This window comes from Schistocerca piceifrons, unplaced genomic scaffold (genome assembly GCF_021461385.2).
Source record: "Schistocerca piceifrons isolate TAMUIC-IGC-003096 unplaced genomic scaffold, iqSchPice1.1 HiC_scaffold_1253, whole genome shotgun sequence".
NCBI lineage: Eukaryota > Metazoa > Arthropoda > Insecta > Orthoptera > Acrididae > Schistocerca > Schistocerca piceifrons.
In genome coordinates this window covers 73,669-92,139 of record NW_025727073.1, presented here as the reverse complement: position 1 = coordinate 92,139, position 18,471 = coordinate 73,669, and the positions used below count along the sequence as shown (strand labels likewise).

At 50.4% G+C, this 18,471-nt stretch overlaps 9 non-coding genes across 9 annotated transcripts; all 9 read right to left on the bottom strand.

Annotated features, from left to right (window-relative positions):
- Positions 1 to 50: 50 nt before the first annotated feature.
- Positions 51 to 122, bottom strand: Trnae-uuc. Its single transcript has one exon. It is a non-coding gene; the product is annotated as a tRNA-Glu (tRNA).
- A 2,011-nt stretch (positions 123 to 2,133) lies between these two features.
- Trnae-uuc lies at positions 2,134 to 2,205 on the bottom strand. The gene has a single exon. It is a non-coding gene; the product is annotated as a tRNA-Glu (tRNA).
- A 2,012-nt stretch (positions 2,206 to 4,217) lies between these two features.
- Trnae-uuc lies at positions 4,218 to 4,289 on the bottom strand. The gene has a single exon. It is a non-coding gene; the product is annotated as a tRNA-Glu (tRNA).
- A 2,012-nt stretch (positions 4,290 to 6,301) lies between these two features.
- Positions 6,302 to 6,374, bottom strand: Trnae-uuc. Its single transcript has one exon. It is a non-coding gene; the product is annotated as a tRNA-Glu (tRNA).
- A 2,009-nt stretch (positions 6,375 to 8,383) lies between these two features.
- Trnae-uuc lies at positions 8,384 to 8,455 on the bottom strand. The gene has a single exon. It is a non-coding gene; the product is annotated as a tRNA-Glu (tRNA).
- A 2,011-nt stretch (positions 8,456 to 10,466) lies between these two features.
- On the bottom strand, positions 10,467 to 10,538 carry Trnae-uuc. Its single transcript has one exon. It is a non-coding gene; the product is annotated as a tRNA-Glu (tRNA).
- A 2,012-nt stretch (positions 10,539 to 12,550) lies between these two features.
- On the bottom strand, positions 12,551 to 12,622 carry Trnae-uuc. Its single transcript has one exon. It is a non-coding gene; the product is annotated as a tRNA-Glu (tRNA).
- A 2,011-nt stretch (positions 12,623 to 14,633) lies between these two features.
- On the bottom strand, positions 14,634 to 14,705 carry Trnae-uuc. Its single transcript has one exon. It is a non-coding gene; the product is annotated as a tRNA-Glu (tRNA).
- A 2,009-nt stretch (positions 14,706 to 16,714) lies between these two features.
- On the bottom strand, positions 16,715 to 16,786 carry Trnae-uuc. Its single transcript has one exon. It is a non-coding gene; the product is annotated as a tRNA-Glu (tRNA).
- Positions 16,787 to 18,471: the final 1,685 nt, after the last annotated feature.

Genomic DNA, 18,471 nt, shown 5'->3' with positions numbered 1-18,471 from the left:
ACGAAAAACGGCCGTGAGAAGTTTTCTCATCTCAGCCCCGAAAATTCACGTTCAGGTACCGGGAATCGAACCCGGGCCTCCTGGGTGAAAGCCAGGTATCCTAGCCACTAAACCATACCGGACATACCTCAACGATCCACTACGTGTGTATGCGTCCAGAAATACTTCTCCTCCACGCAACTTTAGGGCCGAATCTGGCGCCAACGCTGAACTCTGTCCGCCACCACGATCCCGCTTACTCACTCCCAAAGCACGCAAGTCATACTAGGCAAACATCGCTTTCAGTCTCGAGTGCAACTAGCAAAACTGTAATTAGTAATAACTGGAAACAAACACACGTTGACGCAAAGTAAGCCTAGGTGGTAATAAACGGCAAATACGGCCTTACCTCGCAAAGCTATGCTGTGCCTTTCACCGTCGTGGAGAGAAAATGAGATGGCTGAGTTGAGGATAGAACGTACGCCCTTAAGATAATGACACGCGCAGCCACTGCGCCACCGAGGCATACAGGAATACTCGCCACCGCAGCCTCACTAAGAAGTTCTAATTTCAGAATTGTTTTCCCACCATGCCGTGCATGAAATGGTCGATTTCTCGGCGGATGGAAACAAACACACGTTGACGCAAAGTAGCCTAGGTGGTAATAAACGGCAAATACGGCCTTACCTCGCAAAAGCTATGCTGTGCCTTTCACCGTCGTGGAGAGAAAATGAGATGGCTGAGTTGAGGATAGAACGTACGCCCTTAAGATAATGACACGCGCAGCCCACTGCGCCACCGAGGCATACAGGAATACTCGCCACCGCAGCCTCACTAAGAAGTTCTAATTTCAGAATTGTTTTCCCACCATGCCGTGCATGAAAATGGTCGATTTCTCGGCGGAAGTCAATGCTGCGTCTAGTTACAGTGCATCGCCCTGGAAGCACGTGGCACCGCGTTCCGATGTGCTGGAGGGCAGAGGGCCTGCAGCAGGGTCGCTTGAGCCTCTGGTGGCAGCAGGGGCGGCAACGCACCGCGACACAGGAAGAATGCAGCGCAATGCGGTGGTGGTGTAACGGTCAGCATGGTTTCTTCCCAAGCAGTTAATCCGGGTTCGATTCCTGGCGACCGCAGGAGGATTTGTCATTTTTGCGTAGCGCAATAGTATGTGTTCAAGACCATTCGATCCTCGAAATTGCCACGTGTCGCGGCACAGGTAGTATCTCCTCGTCTCCTGCCTCGTTCCAGCTAAGTGGATTGATTTCACTTCATCGTGTGTCGACTTGGCCCGACTTTGCTCGACTGCCGCTCGCTGCCGCTCGGCGGTGGGGCCGATATGACAGGAGAAGTACGACAATCGGCTGCGAGAAATAAGGTAATCAAGAGTACTTTTCCTTTTCAATACGAAAAGCTAAACTTTCATTTACAAATTTCGGAAATCTCACTGCTTCGCCACAGTGTTATCTACACATTTGAGAAATTATCTGTTGATTCGTACGGTTCTGTTATTGCCAAAGTCGTTCTTGCACTTTCCTTGCGCTCTTTTTGCAAAACAGCCTAGTTAAATTTTGGATCATATGTTCGTTAACGTAATTTAAATTGCTTAGGGAGGCATCATAGCACGTCAACACTGTAGCACAAGAGGAGGAGGGGGGGGGGTTGAAATGAAAGGGTCCAATAGCACGCACAGTTCCCGGACGATCACCCATCCACTCACTAACCACGCAAAACGTCTGCTTAACTTCATTAATCGAAAGTGAGCTGGCCGTTGGCAACCCCTTAGCGAAACGTTCAGACTTCTAGCTGGATGTGCACATCATTTAGAATCTGCCTGGCAGAGTCTCGCAGGAGACAGCATTTCCTATTAGGGGAGAAAATGGAATGGCCCGTGGAGGGATGGAACCCATGACCTACGCGTTACTAGCACGACGCTATAGCCCACTGAGCTAACGGGCAATGCAAACACTGTCGCATCAGCAGTCCAAAACCGCAAAACCGTCTCCTCTCCCTTCAAAACGGCCCCGCCATTAACGTGAGGATGTATCTCTTTTTCTTGACTTTCTCTCACCTTATACCTGGAACCCAGAGCAGCAGCTCCACGAAGACGAAAAACGGCCGTGAGAAGTTTTCTCATCTCAGCCCCGAAAATTCACGTTCAGGTACCGGGAATCGAACCCGGGCCTCCTGGGTGAAAGCCAGGTATCCTAGCCACTAAACCATACCGGACATACCTCAACGATCCACTACGTGTGTATGCGTCCAGAAATACTTCTCCTCCACGCAACTTTAGGGCCGAATCTGGCGCCAACGCTGAACTCTGTCCGCCACCACGATCCCGCTTACTCACTCCCAAAGCACGCAAGTCATACTAGGCAAACATCGCTTTCAGTCTCGAGTGCAACTAGCAAAACTGTAATTAGTAATAACTGGAAACAAACACACGTTGACGCAAAGTAGCCTAGGTGGTAATAAACGGCAAATACGGCCTTACCTCGCAAAAGCTATGCTGTGCCTTTCACCGTCGTGGAGAGAAAATGAGATGGCTGAGTTGAGGATAGAACGTACGCCCTTAAGATAATGACACGCGCAGCCCACTGCGCCACCGAGGCATACAGGAATACTCGCCACCGCAGCCTCACTAAGAAGTTCTAATTTCAGAATTGTTTTCCCACCATGCCGTGCATGAAATGGTCGATTTCTCGGCGGATGGAAACAAACACACGTTGACGCAAGTAGCCTAGGTGGTAATAAACGGCAAATACGGCCTTACCTCGCAAAAGCTATGCTGTGCCTTTCACCGTCGTGGAGAGAAAATGAGATGGCTGAGTTGAGGATAGAACGTACGCCCCTTAAGATAATGACACGCGCAGCCCACTGCGCCACCGAGGCATACAGGAATACTCGCCACCGCAGCCTCACTAAGAAGTTCTAATTTCAGAATTGTTTTCCCACCATGCGTGCATGAAATGGTCGATTTCTCGGCGGAAGTCAATGCTGCGTCTAGTTACAGTGCATCGCCCTGGAAGCACGTGGCACCGCGTTCCGATGTGCTGGAGGGCAGAGGGCCTGCAGCAGGGTCGCTTGAGCCTCTGGTGGCAGCAGGGGCGGCAACGCACCGCGACACAGGAAGAATGCAGCGCAATGCGGTGGTGGTGTAACGGTCAGCATGGTTTCTTCCCAAGCAGTTAATCCGGGTTCGATTCCTGGCGACCGCAGGAGGATTTGTCATTTTTGCGTAGCGCAATAGTATGTGTTCAAGACCATTCGATCCTCGAAATTGCCGACGTGTCGCGGCACAGGTAGTATCTCCTCGTCTCCTGCCTCGTTCCAGCTAAGTGGATTGATTTCACTTCATCGTGTGTCGACTTGGCCCGACTTTGCTCGACTGCCGCTCGCTGCCGCTCGGCGGTGGGGCCGATATGACAGGAGAAGTACGACAATCGGCTGCGAGAAATAAGGTAATCAAGAGTACTTTTCCTTTTCAATACGAAAAGCTAAACTTTCATTTACAAATTTCGGAAATCTCACTGCTTCGCCACAGTCTTATCTACACATTTGAGAAATTATCTGTTGATTCGTACGGTTCTGTTATTGCCAAAGTCGTTCTTGCACTTTCCTTGCGCTCTTTTTGCAAACAGCCTAGTTAAATTTTGGATCATATGTTCGTTAACGTAATTTAAATTGCTTAGGGAGGCATCATAGCACGTCAACACTGTAGCACAAGAGGAGGAGGGGGGGGGGGGTTGAAATGAAAGGGTCCAATAGCACGCACAGTTCCCGGACGATCACCCATCCACTCACTAACCACGCAAACGTCTGCTTAACTTCATTAATCGAAAGTGAGCTGGCCGTTGGCAACCCCTTAGCGAAACGTTCAGACTTCTAGCTGGATGTGCACATCATTTAGAATCTGCCTGGCAGAGTCTCGCAGGAGACAGCATTTCCTATTAGGGGAGAAAATGGAATGGCCCGTGGAGGGATGGAACCCATGGACCTACGCGTTACTAGCACGACGCTATAGCCCACTGAGCTAACGGGCAATGCAACACTGTCGCATCAGCAGTCCAAAACCGCAAAACCGTCCTCCTCTCCCTTCAAAACGGCCCCGCCATTAACGTGAGGATGTATCTCTTTTCTTGACTTTCTCTCACCTTATACCTGGAACCCAGAGCAGCAGCTCCACGAAGACGAAAAAACGGCCGTGAGAAGTTTTCTCATCTCAGCCCCGAAAATTCACGTTCAGGTACCGGGAATCGAACCCGGGCCTCCTGGGTGAAAGCCAGGTATCCTAGCCACTAAACCATACCGGACATACCTCAACGATCCACTACGTGTGTATGCGTCCAGAAATACTTCTCCTCCACGCAACTTTAGGGCCGAATCTGGCGCCAACGCTGAACTCTGTCCGCCACCACGATCCCGCTTACTCACTCCCAAAGCACGCAAGTCATACTAGGCAAACATCGCTTTCAGTCTCGAGTGCAACTAGCAAAACTGTAATTAGTAATAACTGGAAACAAACACACGTTGACGCAAAGTAGCCTAGGTGGTAATAAACGGCAAATACGGCCTTACCTCGCAAAAGCTATGCTGTGCCTTTCACCGTCGTGGAGAGAAAATGAGATGGCTGAGTTGAGGATAGAACGTACGCCCTTAAGATAATGACACGCGCAGCCCACTGCGCCACCGAGGCATACAGGAATACTCGCCACCGCAGCCTCACTAAGAAGTTCTAATTTCAGAATTGTTTTCCCACCATGCCGTGCATGAAATGGTCGATTTCTCGGCGGATGGAAACAAACACACGTTGACGCAAAGTAGCCTAGGTGGTAATAAACGGCAAATACGGCCTTACCTCGCAAAAGCTATGCTGTGCCTTTCACCGTCGTGGAGAGAAAATGAGATGGCTGAGTTGAGGATAGAACGTACGCCCTTAAGATAATGACACGCGCAGCCCACTGCGCCACCGAGGCATACAGGAATACTCGCCACCGCAGCCTCACTAAGAAGTTCTAATTTCAGAATTGTTTTCCCACCATGCCGTGCATGAAATGGTCGATTTCTCGGCGGAAGTCAATGCTGCGTCTAGTTACAGTGCATCGCCCCTGGAAGCACGTGGCACCGCGTTCCGATGTGCTGGAGGGCAGAGGGCCTGCAGCAGGGTCGCTTGAGCCTCTGGTGGCAGCAGGGGCGGCAACGCACCGCGACACAGGAAGAATGCAGCGCAATGCGGTGGTGGTGTGTAACGGTCAGCATGGTTTCTTCCCAAGCAGTTAATCCGGGTTCGATTCCTGGCGACCGCAGGAGGATTTGTCATTTTTGCGTAGCGCAATAGTATGTGTTCAAGACCATTCGATCCTCGAAATTGCCACGTGTCGCGGCACAGGTAGTATCTCCTCGTCTCCTGCCTCGTTCCAGCTAAGTGGATTGATTTCACTTCATCGTGTGTCGACTTGGCCCGACTTTGCTCGACTGCCGCTCGCTGCCGCTCGGCGGTGGGGCCGATATGACAGGAGAAGTACGACAATCGGCTGCGAGAAATAAGGTAATCAAGAGTACTTTTCCTTTTCAATACGAAAAGCTAAACTTTCATTTACAAATTTCGGAAATCTCACTGCTTCGCCACAGTCTTATCTACACATTTGAGAAATTATCTGTTGATTCGTACGGTTCTGTTATTGCCAAAGTCGTTCTTGCACTTTCCTTGCGCTCTTTTTGCAAACAGCCTAGTTAAATTTTGGATCATATGTTCGTTAACGTAATTTAAATTGCTTAGGGAGGCATCATAGCACGTCAACACTGTAGCACAAGAGGAGGAGGGGGGGGGGGGTTGAAATGAAAGGGTCCAATAGCACGCACAGTTCCCGGACGATCACCCATCCACTCACTAACCACGCAAACGTCTGCTTAACTTCATTAATCGAAAGTGAGCTGGCCGTGGCAACCCCTTAGCGAAACGTTCAGACTTCTAGCTGGATGTGCACATCATTTAGAATCTGCCTGGCAGAGTCTCGCAGGAGACAGCATTTCCTATTAGGGGAGAAAATGGAATGGCCCGTGGAGGGATGGAACCCATGACCTACGCGTTACTAGCACGACGCTATAGCCCACTGAGCTAACGGGCAATGCAACACTGTCGCATCAGCAGTCCAAAACCGCAAAACCGTCTCCTCTCCCTTCAAAACGGCCCGCCATTAACGTGAGGATGTATCTCTTTTTCTTGACTTTCTCTCACCTTATACCTGGAACCCAGAGCAGCAGCTCCACGAAGACGAAAAACGGCCGTGAGGAAGTTTTCTCATCTCAGCCCCGAAAATTCACGTTCAGGTACCGGGAATCGAACCCGGGCCTCCTGGGTGAAAGCCAGGTATCCTAAGCCACTAAACCATACCGGACATACCTCAACGATCCACTACGTGTGTATGCGTCCAGAAATACTTCTCCTCCACGCAACTTTAGGGCCGAATCTGGCGCCAACGCTGAACTCTGTCCGCCACCACGATCCCGCTTACTCACTCCCAAAGCACGCAAGTCATACTAGGCAAACATCGCTTTCAGTCTCGAGTGCAACTAGCAAAACTGTAATTAGTAATAACTGGAAACAAACACACGTTGACGCAAAGTAGCCTAGGTGGTAATAAACGGCAAATACGGCCTTACCTCGCAAAAGCTATGCTGTGCCTTTCACCGTCGTGGAGAGAAAATGAGATGGCTGAGTTGAGGATAGAACGTACGCCCTTAAGATAATGACACGCGCAGCCCACTGCGCCACCGAGGCATACAGGAATACTCGCCACCGCAGCCTCACTAAGAAGTTCTAATTTCAGAATTGTTTTCCCACCATGCCGTGCATGAAATGGTCGATTTCTCGGCGGATGGAAACAAACACACGTTGACGCAAAGTAGCCTAGGTGGTAATAAACGGCAAATACGGCCTTACCTCGCAAAAGCTATGCTGTGCCTTTCACCGTCGTGGAGAGAAAATGAGATGGCTGAGTTGAGGATAGAACGTACGCCCTTAAGATAATGACACGCGCAGCCCACTGCGCCACCGAGGCATACAGGAATACTCGCCACCGCAGCCTCACTAAGAAGTTCTAATTTCAGAATTGTTTTCCCACCATGCCGTGCATGAAATGGTCGATTTCTCGGCGGAAGTCAATGCTGCGTCTAGTTACAGTGCATCGCCCTGGAAGCACGTGGCACCGCGTTCCGATGTGCTGGAGGGCAGAGGGGCCTGCAGCAGGGTCGCTTGAGCCTCTGGTGGCAGCAGGGGCGGCAACGCACCGCGACACAGGAAGAATGCAGCGCAATGCGGTGGTGGTGTAACGGTCAGCATGGTTTCTTCCCAAGCAGTTAATCCGGGTTCGATTCCTGGCGACCGCAGGAGGATTTGTCATTTTTGCGTAGCGCAATAGTATGTGTTCAAGACCATTCGATCCTCGAAATTGCCACGTGTCGCGGCACAGGTAGTATCTCCTCGTCTCCTGCCTCGTTCCAGCTAAGTGGATTGATTTCACTTCATCGTGTGTCGACTTGGCCCGACTTTGCTCGACTGCCGCTCGCTGCCGCTCGGCGGTGGGGCCGATATGACAGGAGAAGTACGACAATCGGCTGCGAGAAATAAGGTAATCAAGAGTACTTTTCCTTTTCAATACGAAAAGCTAAACTTTCATTTACAAATTTCGGAAATCTCACTGCTTCGCCACAGTGTTATCTACACATTTGAGAAATTATCTGTTGATTCGTACGGTTCTGTTATTGCCAAAGTCGTTCTTGCACTTTCCTTGCGCTCTTTTTGCAAACAGCCTAGTTAAATTTTGGATCATATGTTCGTTAACGTAATTTAAATTGCTTAGGGAGGCATCATAGCACGTCAACACTGTAGCACAAGAGGAGGAGGGGGGGGGGTTGAAATGAAAGGGTCCAATAGCACGCACAGTTCCCGGACGATCACCCATCCACTCACTAACCACGCAAACGTCTGCTTAACTTCATTAATCGAAAGTGAGCTGGCCGTTGGCAACCCCTTAGCGAAACGTTCAGACTTCTAGCTGGATGTGCACATCATTTAGAATCTGCCTGGCAGAGTCTCGCAGGAGACAGCATTTCCTATTAGGGGAGAAAATGGAATGGCCCGTGGAGGGATGGAACCCATGACCTACGCGTTACTAGCACGACGCTATAGCCCACTGAGCTAACGGGCAATGCAACACTGTCGCATCAGCAGTCCAAAACCGCAAAACCGTCTCCTCTCCCTTCAAAACGGCCCCGCCATTAACGTGAGGATGTATCTCTTTTTCTTGACTTTCTCTCACCTTATACCTGGAACCCAGAGCAGCAGCTCCACGAAGACGAAAAACGGCCGTGAGAAGTTTTCTCATCTCAGCCCCGAAAATTCACGTTCAGGTACCGGGAATCGAACCCGGGCCTCCTGGGTGAAAGCCAGGTATCCTAGCCACTAAACCATACCGGACATACCTCAACGATCCACTACGTGTGTATGCGTCCAGAAATACTTCTCCTCCACGCAACTTTAGGGCCGAATCTGGCGCCAACGCTGAACTCTGTCCGCCACCACGATCCCGCTTACTCACTCCCAAAGCACGCAAGTCATACTAGGCAAACATCGCTTTCAGTCTCGAGTGCAACTAGCAAAACTGTAATTAGTAATAACTGGAAACAAACACACGTTGACGCAAAGTAGCCTAGGTGGTAATAAACGGCAAATACGGCCTTACCTCGCAAAAGCTATGCTGTGCCTTTCACCGTCGTGGAGAGAAAATGAGATGGCTGAGTTGAGGATAGAACGTACGCCCTTAAGATAATGACACGCGCAGCCCACTGCGCCACCGAGGCATACAGGAATACTCGCCACCGCAGCCTCACTAAGAAGTTCTAATTTCAGAATTGTTTTCCCACCATGCCGTGCATGAAATGGTCGATTTCTCGGCGGATGGAAACAAACACACGTTGACGCAAAGTAGCCTAGGTGGTAATAAACGGCAAATACGGCCTTACCTCGCAAAAGCTATGCTGTGCCTTTCACCGTCGTGGAGAGAAAATGAGATGGCTGAGTTGAGGATAGAACGTACGCCCTTAAGATAATGACACGCGCAGCCCACTGCGCCACCGAGGCATACAGGAATACTCGCCACCGCAGCCTCACTAAGAAGTTCTAATTTCAGAATTGTTTTCCCACCATGCCGTGCATGAAATGGTCGATTTCTCGGCGGAAGTCAATGCTGCGTCTAGTTACAGTGCATCGCCCTGGAAGCACGTGGCACCGCGTTCCGATGTGCTGGAGGGCAGAGGGCCTGCAGCAGGGTCGCTTGAGCCTCTGGTGGCAGCAGGGGCGGCAACGCACCGCGACACAGGAAGAATGCAGCGCAATGCGGTGGTGGTGTAACGGTCAGCATGGTTTCTTCCCAAGCAGTTAATCCGGGTTCGATTCCTGGCGACCGCAGGAGGATTTGTCATTTTTGCGTAGCGCAATAGTATGTGTTCAAGACCATTCGATCCTCGAAATTGCCACGTGTCGCGGCACAGGTAGTATCTCCTCGTCTCCTGCCTCGTTCCAGCTAAGTGGATTGATTTCACTTCATCGTGTGTCGACTTGGCCCGACTTTGCTCGACTGCCGCTCGCTGCCGCTCGGCGGTGGGGCCGATATGACAGGAGAAGTACGACAATCGGCTGCGAGAAATAAGGTAATCAAGAGTACTTTTCCTTTTCAATACGAAAAGCTAAACTTTCATTTACAAATTTCGGAAATCTCACTGCTTCGCCACAGTGTTATCTACACATTTGAGAAATTATCTGTTGATTCGTACGGTTCTGTTATTGCCAAAGTCGTTCTTGCACTTTCCTTGCGCTCTTTTTGCAAACAGCCTAGTTAAATTTTGGATCATATGTTCGTTAACGTAATTTAAATTGCTTAGGGAGGCATCATAGCACGTCAACACTGTAGCACAAGAGGAGGAGGGGGGGGGGGGGTTGAAATGAAAGGGTCCAATAGCACGCACAGTTCCCGGACGATCACCCATCCACTCACTAACCACGCAAACGTCTGCTTAACTTCATTAATCGAAAGTGAGCTGGCCGTTGGCAACCCCTTAGCGAAACGTTCAGACTTCTAGCTGGATGTGCACATCATTTAGAATCTGCCTGGCAGAGTCTCGCAGGAGACAGCATTTCCTATTAGGGGAGAAAATGGAATGGCCCGTGGAGGGATGGAACCCATGACCTACGCGTTACTAGCACGACGCTATAGCCCACTGAGCTAACGGGCAATGCAACACTGTCGCATCAGCAGTCCAAAACCGCAAAACCGTCTCCTCTCCCTTCAAAACGGCCCCGCCATTAACGTGAGGATGTATCTCTTTTTCTTGACTTTCTCTCACCTTATACCTGGAACCCAGAGCAGCAGCTCCACGAAGACGAAAAACGGCCGTGAGAAGTTTTCTCATCTCAGCCCCGAAAATTCACGTTCAGGTACCGGGAATCGAACCCGGGCCTCCTGGGTGAAAGCCAGGTATCCTAGCCACTAAACCATACCGGACATACCTCAACGATCCACTACGTGTGTATGCGTCCAGAAATACTTCTCCTCCACGCAACTTTAGGGCCGAATCTGGCGCCAACGCTGAACTCTGTCCGCCACCACGATCCCGCTTACTCACTCCCAAAGCACGCAAGTCATACTAGGCAAACATCGCTTTCAGTCTCGAGTGCAACTAGCAAAACTGTAATTAGTAATAACTGGAAACAAACACACGTTGACGCAAAGTAGCCTAGGTGGTAATAAACGGCAAATACGGCCTTACCTCGCAAAAGCTATGCTGTGCCTTTCACCGTCGTGGAGAGAAAATGAGATGGCTGAGTTGAGGATAGAACGTACGCCCTTAAGATAATGACACGCGCAGCCCACTGCGCCACCGAGGCATACAGGAATACTCGCCACCGCAGCCTCACTAAGAAGTTCTAATTTCAGAATTGTTTTCCCACCATGCCGTGCATGAAATGGTCGATTTCTCGGCGGATGGAAACAAACACACGTTGACGCAAAGTAGCCTAGGTGGTAATAAACGGCAAATACGGCCTTACCTCGCAAAAGCTATGCTGTGCCTTTCACCGTCGTGGAGAGAAAATGAGATGGCTGAGTTGAGGATAGAACGTACGCCCTTAAGATAATGACACGCGCAGCCCACTGCGCCACCGAGGCATACAGGAATACTCGCCACCGCAGCCTCACTAAGAAGTTCTAATTTCAGAATTGTTTTCCCACCATGCCGTGCATGAAATGGTCGATTTCTCGGCGGAAGTCAATGCTGCGTCTAGTTACAGTGCATCGCCCTGGAAGCACGTGGCACCGCGTTCCGATGTGCTGGAGGGCAGAGGGCCTGCAGCAGGGTCGCTTGAGCCTCTGGTGGCAGCAGGGGCGGCAACGCACCGCGACACAGGAAGAATGCAGCGCAATGCGGTGGTGGTGTAACGGTCAGCATGGTTTCTTCCCAAGCAGTTAATCCGGGTTCGATTCCTGGCGACCGCAGGAGGATTTGTCATTTTTGCGTAGCGCAATAGTATGTGTTCAAGACCATTCGATCCTCGAAATTGCCACGTGTCGCGGCACAGGTAGTATCTCCTCGTCTCCTGCCTCGTTCCAGCTAAGTGGATTGATTTCACTTCATCGTGTGTCGACTTGGCCCGACTTTGCTCGACTGCCGCTCGCTGCCGCTCGGCGGTGGGGCCGATATGACAGGAGAAGTACGACAATCGGCTGCGAGAAATAAGGTAATCAAGAGTACTTTTCCTTTTCAATACGAAAAGCTAAACTTTCATTTACAAATTTCGGAAATCTCACTGCTTCGCCACAGTCTTATCTACACATTTGAGAAATTATCTGTTGATTCGTACGGTTCTGTTATTGCCAAAGTCGTTCTTGCACTTTCCTTGCGCTCTTTTTGCAAACAGCCTAGTTAAATTTTGGATCATATGTTCGTTAACGTAATTTAAATTGCTTAGGGAGGCATCATAGCACGTCAACACTGTAGCACAAGAGGAGGAGGGGGGGGGGGGGGTTGAAATGAAAGGGTCCAATAGCACGCACAGTTCCCGGACGATCACCCATCCACTCACTAACCACGCAAACGTCTGCTTAACTTCATTAATCGAAAGTGAGCTGGCCGTTGGCAACCCCTTAGCGAAACGTTCAGACTTCTAGCTGGATGTGCACATCATTTAGAATCTGCCTGGCAGAGTCTCGCAGGAGACAGCATTTCCTATTAGGGGAGAAAATGGAATGGCCCGTGGAGGGATGGAACCCATGACCTACGCGTTACTAGCACGACGCTATAGCCCACTGAGCTAACGGGCAATGCAACACTGTCGCATCAGCAGTCCAAAACCGCAAAACCGTCTCCTCTCCCTTCAAAACGGCCCCGCCATTAACGTGAGGATGTATCTCTTTTTCTTGACTTTCTCTCACCTTATACCTGGAACCCAGAGCAGCAGCTCCACGAAGACGAAAAACGGCCGTGAGAAGTTTTCTCATCTCAGCCCCGAAAATTCACGTTCAGGTACCGGGAATCGAACCCGGGCCTCCTGGGTGAAAGCCAGGTATCCTAGCCACTAAACCATACCGGACATACCTCAACGATCCACTACGTGTGTATGCGTCCAGAAATACTTCTCCTCCACGCAACTTTAGGGCCGAATCTGGCGCCAACGCTGAACTCTGTCCGCCACCACGATCCCGCTTACTCACTCCCAAAGCACGCAAGTCATACTAGGCAAACATCGCTTTCAGTCTCGAGTGCAACTAGCAAAACTGTAATTAGTAATAACTGGAAACAAACACACGTTGACGCAAAGTAGCCTAGGTGGTAATAAACGGCAAATACGGCCTTACCTCGCAAAAGCTATGCTGTGCCTTTCACCGTCGTGGAGAGAAAATGAGATGGCTGAGTTGAGGATAGAACGTACGCCCTTAAGATAATGACACGCGCAGCCCACTGCGCCACCGAGGCATACAGGAATACTCGCCACCGCAGCCTCACTAAGAAGTTCTAATTTCAGAATTGTTTTCCCACCATGCCGTGCATGAAATGGTCGATTTCTCGGCGGATGGAAACAAACACACGTTGACGCAAAGTAGCCTAGGTGGTAATAAACGGCAAATACGGCCTTACCTCGCAAAAGCTATGCTGTGCCTTTCACCGTCGTGGAGAGAAAATGAGATGGCTGAGTTGAGGATAGAACGTACGCCCTTAAGATAATGACACGCGCAGCCCACTGCGCCACCGAGGCATACAGGAATACTCGCCACCGCAGCCTCACTAAGAAGTTCTAATTTCAGAATTGTTTTCCCACCATGCCGTGCATGAAATGGTCGATTTCTCGGCGGAAGTCAATGCTGCGTCTAGTTACAGTGCATCGCCCTGGAAGCACGTGGCACCGCGTTCCGATGTGCTGGAGGGCAGAGGGCCTGCAGCAGGGTCGCTTGAGCCTCTGGTGGCAGCAGGGGCGGCAACGCACCGCGACACAGGAAGAATGCAGCGCAATGCGGTGGTGGTGTAACGGTCAGCATGGTTTCTTCCCAAGCAGTTAATCCGGGTTCGATTCCTGGCGACCGCAGGAGGATTTGTCATTTTTGCGTAGCGCAATAGTATGTGTTCAAGACCATTCGATCCTCGAAATTGCCACGTGTCGCGGCACAGGTAGTATCTCCTCGTCTCCTGCCTCGTTCCAGCTAAGTGGATTGATTTCACTTCATCGTGTGTCGACTTGGCCCGACTTTGCTCGACTGCCGCTCGCTGCCGCTCGGCGGTGGGGCCGATATGACAGGAGAAGTACGACAATCGGCTGCGAGAAATAAGGTAATCAAGAGTACTTTTCCTTTTCAATACGAAAAGCTAAACTTTCATTTACAAATTTCGGAAATCTCACTGCTTCGCCACAGTGTTATCTACACATTTGAGAAATTATCTGTTGATTCGTACGGTTCTGTTATTGCCAAAGTCGTTCTTGCACTTTCCTTGCGCTCTTTTTGCAAACAGCCTAGTTAAATTTTGGATCATATGTTCGTTAACGTAATTTAAATTGCTTAGGGAGGCATCATAGCACGTCAACACTGTAGCACAAGAGGAGGAGGGGGGGGGGGGGTTGAAATGAAAGGGTCCAATAGCACGCACAGTTCCCGGACGATCACCCATCCACTCACTAACCACGCAAACGTCTGCTTAACTTCATTAATCGAAAGTGAGCTGGCCGTTGGCAACCCCTTAGCGAAACGTTCAGACTTCTAGCTGGATGTGCACATCATTTAGAATCTGCCTGGCAGAGTCTCGCAGGAGACAGCATTTCCTATTAGGGGAGAAAATGGAATGGCCCGTGGAGGGATGGAACCCATGACCTACGCGTTACTAGCACGACGCTATAGCCCACTGAGCTAACGGGCAATGCAACACTGTCGCATCAGCAGTCCAAAACCGCAAAACCGTCTCCTCTCCCTTCAAAACGGCCCCGCCATTAACGTGAGGATGTATCTCTTTTTCTTGACTTTCTCTCACCTTATACCTGGAACCCAGAGCAGCAGCTCCACGAAGACGAAAAACGGCCGTGAGAAGTTTTCTCATCTCAGCCCCGAAAATTCACGTTCAGGTACCGGGAATCGAACCCGGGCCTCCTGGGTGAAAGCCAGGTATCCTAGCCACTAAACCATACCGGACATACCTCAACGATCCACTACGTGTGTATGCGTCCAGAAATACTTCTCCTCCACGCAACTTTAGGGCCGAATCTGGCGCCAACGCTGAACTCTGTCCGCCACCACGATCCCGCTTACTCACTCCCAAAGCACGCAAGTCATACTAGGCAAACATCGCTTTCAGTCTCGAGTGCAACTAGCAAAACTGTAATTAGTAATAACTGGAAACAAACACACGTTGACGCAAAGTAGCCTAGGTGGTAATAAACGGCAAATACGGCCTTACCTCGCAAAAGCTATGCTGTGCCTTTCACCGTCGTGGAGAGAAAATGAGATGGCTGAGTTGAGGATAGAACGTACGCCCTTAAGATAATGACACGCGCAGCCCACTGCGCCACCGAGGCATACAGGAATACTCGCCACCGCAGCCTCACTAAGAAGTTCTAATTTCAGAATTGTTTTCCCACCATGCCGTGCATGAAATGGTCGATTTCTCGGCGGATGGAAACAAACACACGTTGACGCAAAGTAGCCTAGGTGGTAATAAACGGCAAATACGGCCTTACCTCGCAAAAGCTATGCTGTGCCTTTCACCGTCGTGGAGAGAAAATGAGATGGCTGAGTTGAGGATAGAACGTACGCCCTTAAGATAATGACACGCGCAGCCCACTGCGCCACCGAGGCATACAGGAATACTCGCCACCGCAGCCTCACTAAGAAGTTCTAATTTCAGAATTGTTTTCCCACCATGCCGTGCATGAAATGGTCGATTTCTCGGCGGAAGTCAATGCTGCGTCTAGTTACAGTGCATCGCCCTGGAAGCACGTGGCACCGCGTTCCGATGTGCTGGAGGGCAGAGGGCCTGCAGCAGGGTCGCTTGAGCCTCTGGTGGCAGCAGGGGCGGCAACGCACCGCGACACAGGAAGAATGCAGCGCAATGCGGTGGTGGTGTAACGGTCAGCATGGTTTCTTCCCAAGCAGTTAATCCGGGTTCGATTCCTGGCGACCGCAGGAGGATTTGTCATTTTTGCGTAGCGCAATAGTATGTGTTCAAGACCATTCGATCCTCGAAATTGCCACGTGTCGCGGCACAGGTAGTATCTCCTCGTCTCCTGCCTCGTTCCAGCTAAGTGGATTGATTTCACTTCATCGTGTGTCGACTTGGCCCGACTTTGCTCGACTGCCGCTCGCTGCCGCTCGGCGGTGGGGCCGATATGACAGGAGAAGTACGACAATCGGCTGCGAGAAATAAGGTAATCAAGAGTACTTTTCCTTTTCAATACGAAAAGCTAAACTTTCATTTACAAATTTCGGAAATCTCACTGCTTCGCCACAGTGTTATCTACACATTTGAGAAATTATCTGTTGATTCGTACGGTTCTGTTATTGCCAAAGTCGTTCTTGCACTTTCCTTGCGCTCTTTTTGCAAACAGCCTAGTTAAATTTTGGATCATATGTTCGTTAACGTAATTTAAATTGCTTAGGGAGGCATCATAGCACGTCAACACTGTAGCACAAGAGGAGGAGGGGGGGGGGGTTGAAATGAAAGGGTCCAATAGCACGCACAGTTCCCGGACGATCACCCATCCACTCACTAACCACGCAAACGTCTGCTTAACTTCATTAATCGAAAGTGAGCTGGCCGTTGGCAACCCCTTAGCGAAACGTTCAGACTTCTAGCTGGATGTGCACATCATTTAGAATCTGCCTGGCAGAGTCTCGCAGGAGACAGCATTTCCTATTAGGGGAGAAAATGGAATGGCCCGTGGAGGGATGGAACCCATGACCTACGCGTTACTAGCACGACGCTATAGCCCACTGAGCTAACGGGCAATGCAACACTGTCGCATCAGCAGTCCAAAACCGCAAAACCGTCTCCTCTCCCTTCAAAACGGCCCCGCCATTAACGTGAGGATGTATCTCTTTTTCTTGACTTTCTCTCACCTTATACCTGGAACCCAGAGCAGCAGCTCCACGAAGACGAAAAACGGCCGTGAGAAGTTTTCTCATCTCAGCCCCGAAAATTCACGTTCAGGTACCGGGAATCGAACCCGGGCCTCCTGGGTGAAAGCCAGGTATCCTAGCCACTAAACCATACCGGACATACCTCAACGATCCACTACGTGTGTATGCGTCCAGAAATACTTCTCCTCCACGCAACTTTAGGGCCGAATCTGGCGCCAACGCTGAACTCTGTCCGCCACCACGATCCCGCTTACTCACTCCCAAAGCACGCAAGTCATACTAGGCAAACATCGCTTTCAGTCTCGAGTGCAACTAGCAAAACTGTAATTAGTAATAACTGGAAACAAACACACGTTGACGCAAAGTAGCCTAGGTGGTAATAAACGGCAAATACGGCCTTACCTCGCAAAAGCTATGCTGTGCCTTTCACCGTCGTGGAGAGAAAATGAGATGGCTGAGTTGAGGATAGAACGTACGCCCTTAAGATAATGACACGCGCAGCCCACTGCGCCACCGAGGCATACAGGAATACTCGCCACCGCAGCCTCACTAAGAAGTTCTAATTTCAGAATTGTTTTCCCACCATGCCGTGCATGAAATGGTCGATTTCTCGGCGGATGGAAACAAACACACGTTGACGCAAAGTAGCCTAGGTGGTAATAAACGGCAAATACGGCCTTACCTCGCAAAAGCTATGCTGTGCCTTTCACCGTCGTGGAGAGAAAATGAGATGGCTGAGTTGAGGATAGAACGTACGCCCTTAAGATAATGACACGCGCAGCCCACTGCGCCACCGAGGCATACAGGAATACTCGCCACCGCAGCCTCACTAAGAAGTTCTAATTTCAGAATTGTTTTCCCACCATGCCGTGCATGAAATGGTCGATTTCTCGGCGGAAGTCAATGCTGCGTCTAGTTACAGTGCATCGCCCTGGAAGCACGTGGCACCGCGTTCCGATGTGCTGGAGGGCAGAGGGCCTGCAGCAGGGTCGCTTGAGCCTCTGGTGGCAGCAGGGGCGGCAACGCACCGCGACACAGGAAGAATGCAGCGCAATGCGGTGGTGGTGTAACGGTCAGCATGGTTTCTTCCCAAGCAGTTAATCCGGGTTCGATTCCTGGCGACCGCAGGAGGATTTGTCATTTTTGCGTAGCGCAATAGTATGTGTTCAAGACCATTCGATCCTCGAAATTGCCACGTGTCGCGGCACAGGTAGTATCTCCTCGTCTCCTGCCTCGTTCCAGCTAAGTGGATTGATTTCACTTCATCGTGTGTCGACTTGGCCCGACTTTGCTCGACTGCCGCTCGCTGCCGCTCGGCGGTGGGGCCGATATGACAGGAGAAGTACGACAATCGGCTGCGAGAAATAAGGTAATCAAGAGTACTTTTCCTTTTCAATACGAAAAGCTAAACTTTCATTTACAAATTTCGGAAATCTCACTGCTTCGCCACAGTCTTATCTACACATTTGAGAAATTATCTGTTGATTCGTACGGTTCTGTTATTGCCAAAGTCGTTCTTGCACTTTCCTTGCGCTCTTTTTGCAAACAGCCTAGTTAAATTTTGGATCATATGTTCGTTAATGTAATTTAAATTGCTTAGGGAGGCATCATAGCACGTCAACACTGTAGCACAAGAGGAGGAGGGGGGGGGGGGGGTTGAAATGAAAGGGTCCAATAGCACGCACAGTTCCCGGACGATCACCCATCCACTCACTAACCACGCAAACGTCTGCTTAACTTCATTAATCGAAAGTGAGCTGGCCGTTGGCAACCCCTTAGCGAAACGTTCAGACTTCTAGCTGGATGTGCACATCATTTAGAA